This window comes from Propithecus coquereli, unplaced genomic scaffold (assembly GCF_000956105.1).
Source record: "Propithecus coquereli isolate 6110/MARCELLA unplaced genomic scaffold, Pcoq_1.0 Scaffold510, whole genome shotgun sequence".
NCBI lineage: Eukaryota > Metazoa > Chordata > Mammalia > Primates > Indriidae > Propithecus > Propithecus coquereli.
This window is the reverse complement of record NW_012150953.1, coordinates 203,733-210,542: the sequence shown is the minus strand read 5'-3', so window position 1 is coordinate 210,542 and position 6,810 is coordinate 203,733.

The following is a 6,810-nucleotide window of genomic DNA, read 5'->3' as shown; positions in this document are numbered from 1 at the left end:
GGAGATATATCAATGATTCCACTGAATCAGATGATAAGCCTGTTACCCGGTCAGTTTGGGCAACTCATGCCTCTGAATCAACAAGCAAAGAAGAGAGTTACTGTGCTGGATGGGGTGATTGATCCTGATTACAAAGAGCACATTGAACTGCTACTCCACAATGGAGGTCAGGATGATTATATTTGGAATACAGGAGATCCCTTAGGGCATATCTTAGTATTACCATGCCCAGTCATTGAAGCCAGTGGAATACTACAACAACCCTACGCAGGCAAAACTAATAACTGCCCAGACCCTTCAGGAATGAAGGTTTGGGTCATCCAACCAGCTGAGGAAACATCAGCACCTGAGGTATTTGCTGTGGGCAAAGGGAATGGGTAGTGGAAGAAGGCAGCTAGAAATATCAGCTACAACCATGTGACCATTTACAGAAATGAAGACTTCGATCGTCATGAGAATTTTTTCCTCATTTTGCATGAATGTTTGTATATATGTGTGTGTATATTTATACAGTAATTCCCCTTTATCTGCAGGGGATACAATCCAAGACCCCCAGTGGATGTCTGAAACCATGGATAGAACCAAACACTATACTTAGTATGTTTTTTCCTATACATACTACTCATGATAAAGTTTAATTTATAAATTGGGCGTAGTAAGAGATTAACAGAAATAACTAACAATAAAATAGAAAAATTATAATAATATGCTGTAATAAAAGTTATGAGAATATGGTCTCTCTCTTTCTCTCTCCCCAAATATTTTCTTATACTGTACTCACCTATTCTTGAACCACCATTGACCTCGGGTAATTAAAACTGCAGATAAGGGGAGACTACTGTATATATGCATATATATATTTTGTTTTCTTTTTATCCTTTTATCATATGACATAAGATACATTTAATTACATCATTGAACTTAACTATTGTTAATTTTACATCATAGTATTTGAGCTAAAGTTATGAAGGAGAAGAGTGAACATCACCCAGTGACTTCATCCTCTTCTGGGGGAAGGGCTAGTGTGTTTCAAATTGTATGTAGGATAGTTGTAACATGTTAGACACAGTGTGACCTTGTTATTGTGTTTATTCGGAGATCAAGTGTGGCTTAAGGAGATGTATATGGGTGCTAAATTTATATCAGGTGAACTTGTGATTCTTAATTGTATGTGTCAACTTCGCTAGGCCATGGTGCACAGATATTTGGTCAAATATCAGTCTAGATATCACTATGAAGATATTTTTTAGATAGGATTTATGTTTAAATCTGTACACTTTGAATAAAGTAGATTACCCTCCATAGCACAGGTGAGACTCATTTTATCAACTGAAGCAGAGCAGAAATAAAAAAGATTTCCAGTCCCTAATAGCATCCTTGAATTACATGACCAGCATTGAAAAGATTATGTAGTTTGAAAAACAAAAAGCCAACTTTGTCGAGTTTTTTCTTATTTACAGTTGAATGTAATCTTAACTTATATATTCACTTACTAGATGTGTCCCTGGATAATTCTCTTCATATTCTTATACCTCCATCTTCTCTGAAGATGTGTAAAGTTTCTTACAGTTTTTATATTCTAAGGGCTATTTTTCCAAGGTTATCTTTTAAGATGAAGCCAGTTAGTAATATATATAAAGTATATATTCAGAATAATTATAAGAATTACCTTGTTAAATGTTTTCCCTACTACAAGTAAATTCATTAAACTTTTGTTCCAATATTTCTGTTCCTGGCTTCATTATTTCTTATTAAGTTAACATATTAACCACTATTACTGTTTCCACAGGCTTAAAACTCCATTTGAATTCCAGAGAGTTGTTTCCAACAAGAACGATTTTTAATGGCTTTTGAAAAATGTAAGTATGTTTTTTACCTTATAGAGAAGTAATATCATCAAAGAATTACAACTCAATCACCATCTCTATTTCCTGAATTAATTTAGCTCTCTTGAACAACACTATGCAGTGAATTCTATTAGAGTGTTAGCAAATATATTTCTTCAGAGAAGGTTAAGACATTCTAGTGGATGGTATCACACTTTAATCTGTAATTTCTTTCTAGTCATTATTTAATCAATGGCATTATGCTGAGTGAAGCTGTGGAAGATTCCTTTTAAAATTTCTTTTCCCATTACTATCATGAATGTGTATCATTTGGACTTTTCTCATGGCAGCTTTAAAAGCATCTAATCTCTTAATGGCATATCAGATCTGAACAATATCTTTCCCCAAGGCCTCTCATTCTTTAGATTTCATTAACTCAAGTTTCTCTTTGTGGACACAATCTCATTCTAGTTCTAATATAAAAGTCTTTGCAATTGGTGTGTGTTATGTCTAAAACTGATTTTCTGACCATTCAGTTCATTTTCTTAAGTGCTGGATCAGAAGTGTCTCATGCATTGTAAGTGCTCGTGAATGCTTGTCAAATTGAATTTTCACAGGAAGGCAGTGATTAACGTCTTCACACAATAGGAGGCTTTGAAAATTTGCTAACAAAAATCTTTGGTAGTACAGTGAGAGTAATGGAAACTCAAGTGTAAGAGATATTGATAGTATTATTTAAAAAAAAAATACGTGAACAACTTGAATGGCCGGTAACTGAAGAATGATTAAGAGTTACGGTTCAACTCCATAAGGATATACTATGCATTATTATCTATAATGTTAAGAGTTGTAAAATATTTGGAATATCCTTGGATTATGATGTTATTTAGTTATTTATTTTTATTTCAGGGTATTATGAAGGTACAAATATTTTGGTTACATTTTATGTCTTTTACTCACCCAAGCGAGGGTTAGAGGCATGCCCTTCCCCTCTACAATGCTCACCATGTCCTTTAGTTGTGAGTTTACCCCCCCCTCCCCCTAATCCCTGGAGAATATTACTGCAATGTGAGCACCATAGTGTTAATCAGTTAGTGCCAATTTGATGGCGAGTACAAGTGTAGCCCATTCTTCCGATCTTGTGATACCTCACTTCGGATAATGGGCTCAATGCAAATCAAAACCACAATGAGATATCACCTAACCCCAGTGAGATTGGCCTCTATCAGAAAATCCCAAAACAACAAATGCTGGCGAGGATGTGGAGAGACAGGAACACTCTTACACCGCTGGTGGGACTGTGAATTAGTGCAACTTCTGTGGAAAAGAATTTGGAGATACCTCAAAGTGCTAAAAATAGAAATACCATTCTATCCAGCAATAGCACTATTAGGCATCTACCTAAAAGAACAATGTTATTTTTAAAAAATGCCAATATTTTCAAATATAGTCAAAAGTATCTGTATCTATAGAAATAGAGTAAAAATGCCAGAAAATATACAAGATCTTAATCATATTTCTATTGTAAGATAAAATCAGAATAATTTTACTTTTATTTCCCACCATATGTTATTTTTCCATTATTTTTCTTACTAGCATGCTTTACTTAGATAAGAGTTTCTTAAATTTAAATTTGAAATACAAAAATGATATGTATTTCAAAACTGAAACAAAAATTACTGGCTGGGCACAGTGTCACATTCCTGTAATGCTAGTACTCTGGGAAGCCAAGCCAAAAGGATCACTTGAGGCCAGGAGTTTGAGACCAGCCTGAGCAAGAGCAAGACCTCATCTCTAGAAAAAATAGAAAAATTAGCTGGATGTGGTGGCACATGCCTGTAGTCCCAGCTACTTGGGAAGCTGAGGCAAAAGAATTTCTTGAGCCCAGGAGTTTGGGGTTGCAGGGAGCTACGATGATGCCATTGAACTCTGTCTCCAAAAAAAAAAAAAAAAAAAAAAGAACTACTAATATGTGGCTCTTGCAATCATATGTTCATATATATGACCTAATAAATAACTAGATTGTTCCAAATATTTCCAACTCTATGAATATTCGCAAATAAAACAATCTATCCAATAAAATGGATAAAATCTATCTGGTAAATTTTTATACATGTGATTTTTAAGAGTATGAAATCTATGTGGATTGGTTAACATTTTAATCATTTCTTTGGTATAATAGGAAAATAATATATAGACCCAGTAGTAGTAGTGGTCAGTGGGAAATGCATTATTGTACTATTCAAATATTAATATATCTTTTCAATCTTTTTATGTTTTTCTCTTTCAAAAATGTCTATGTATATATAGTTACAAATGATTTATCACTTAACGTATAATAAATTGTGACTAAAAGGATAGCAAATATTTTCTCCTTCTTTGTGGAGGAATTTAAACTTGGTATAACTTTAGATCTCTGTTTCTTAAACATCTAATAAAGGTGGAATATTAATTGTGCTGTGGGAAACTTTGCATATGATTGCAAATAAAGGTGGAATATGAATTGTGCTATTAGGGAACTTTTCTTTTGATTGCAAATAACTTCATATTGCATTTGAACTGAGGAGTGTGTGAAGTAGGGAAGACTAGGACTTCCCTAAGTGCAAACTAGGTTTGTCTCCTGCCAGAACCATGCAAGTTAAACCCACAGAGCCTCTTACAAGAGGTATTAGTTCCTATTTGTGAAATGCAGCTGCTAAGCTGTAGAGACTTCCACATCTAGGTGATGCCATCTCTTTGCAACTAAATTGTAATTTGGAATGTCAAAAAAAGAAAAAGAGAGACCCAGAATTGGTGTGGAAACACAAGGACTCCTACTGAAAAGGATGTGAGTTACTGGCCTGTATCCTTCTAAGTGAATCTACTGTTGAGAAATCATTCAAAAATGCATGTGTGGTAGAATGAGCCAGGCCAAGGTGTCCTTTAGGCACTGAGATCACAGCTGGGCATGATGACCATGCCAACTTGCATTCCAGAAGCTGTTTGAAGTTCTGTTTCACAACTTGGGAGAATGTAGATATTCTAACACAGGCAACCAAAGAGCCAGAAGAGTGCACGTGAAGGCAATACTTGAGCACTTGGGATCAAAGCAGCCTGGGGAATCTGAAGGAGAGGAATCCATGAGCCTTGGCCACATGTAAAAGATGGTCAGAGGAAGCTTTCCAGGAATGTGATGCTGGGAATCTAGACCCACATGGCCACATTAGGTGCAAAGGTAAGCATCTTTTCAAATGTGTAGAAAGTATTACAGAGTGACCTCAGTGGAAATGGCAGAGTAGGGAATTTCCAGGGCATGTTTCTCCATAAAAACATTAAAAAAACAACCAAAATTGTCAGAATCAACTTTGTCAGAAATTTGAAAAGTAGTTAAAGGTTTACAGCAACTAAGTGATTATTGAAACAAGAAAAAGATGACAAACATGGTAGAAGAGTTTTGTGAGACTTTAGTTTACCCTCACCCCAACCTCTTACCTGGACAAAGAAAAACAAATTGCCAACCAAGAATACTATCTGACAAAATTATCCTTCCTAAATGAATGGATAATTATGACATTCCCAAATAAACAAAAGCTCAGAGAGTCATTGATAGTAGACCTGCCCTACAAGAAATGCCAAAGGAAGCTCTCCAGGCCGATATTAAAGGACACTAAAGAGAAACTTGAAGCCATACAAAGAAATAAAGGACACTGGTAAAGTTAACTACATAGGTAAATATAACAGCCACTAAAATTTTAATTTTTATAACTCTTCTTTTATTTCTAAATGATTTAAAAGACAAATGTGTAGTCCAGTAATTATAAATCTATGTCAGTGCACACACGATGTAAAAAATGTAATTTATAACAATGACTACATAAAGAAGGAGGTATAAAAAGCTGTATCAGAGCACATTTTGGAACACAATTAAAGCTAAGTTTGCAAAAGAATTATATTGGACACATACTTCACACCATTTAAAAGACTTAGCTCAAAGTAGATTCAAAGGCTAAATATAAAAGCCAAATCTATAAAACTCTGAGAAGAAATTAGAGCTAAACCTTCATGACCTCAGATTTGGCAATGGTTTCTTGTATACAACACCAAAAGCATGAGCAACAAAAGAAAAACACAGACAAAATAGAACTTCATCAAAATTGAACAACTTTGTGCATCAAAGGACAAAATCAAGGGAAAAGTCAATCTAAGGAATGGGAGAATTGTTTGCAAATAATATATCTTATAAGGGTCAAGTAAGCAGAATATATGAACATAAAGACAAAAAAATCCAGTTTTAAAAATGGGAAGACTTGAATAGACATCTCTCCAAGGAAGATATACAAACAGTAGATAAGCATGTAAAAAGATGCTCAATATCATTAGTAATTAGAAAAATGCAAATAAAAAATACAATTAGATATCATTTCACACTCACTAGGATGTCTAAATTTTTTTTAAAAAAAGGAAAATAATAAATGTTGGCAAGAGCATAGAGAAATTACCTTTATTAATTACTGTTGGCAATGTAAAATGGTGCAGCCAGTGTTGAAAATAGCTTGGCAGATCCTCAAAAATTAAACATAGAACTACCATATGACACAGCGATTCTATCTCTAGGTATATGCCCAAATTGTTGAAAACAGGTATTCAAACCAAAAGCTTTACATGAATAATCACAGCAGCATTATTTGCAATAGCCAAAACGTTGAAGCAATCCAAATGTCCATCAATGATAAATGGACAAAACTGTGGTATATCCATACAATGGACTATTATTCAGACATAAAAAGGAATCTACTATGAGAATGCACCTCAAAAATAGCATATTAAGGGAAAGAAGCCAGGCACCAAAGGTCACATATTTTATGATTCAATTTATATGAAATATCCAGGATAGCTAAATCCATAGAGACAGAAAACAGATTAGTAGTGGCCTGGGTTGGTGCTAGGAGAAAATGGGGAGTGGGGTATAGAGTTAAAAGGTATGGGGTTTCTTTTTGGGATGATG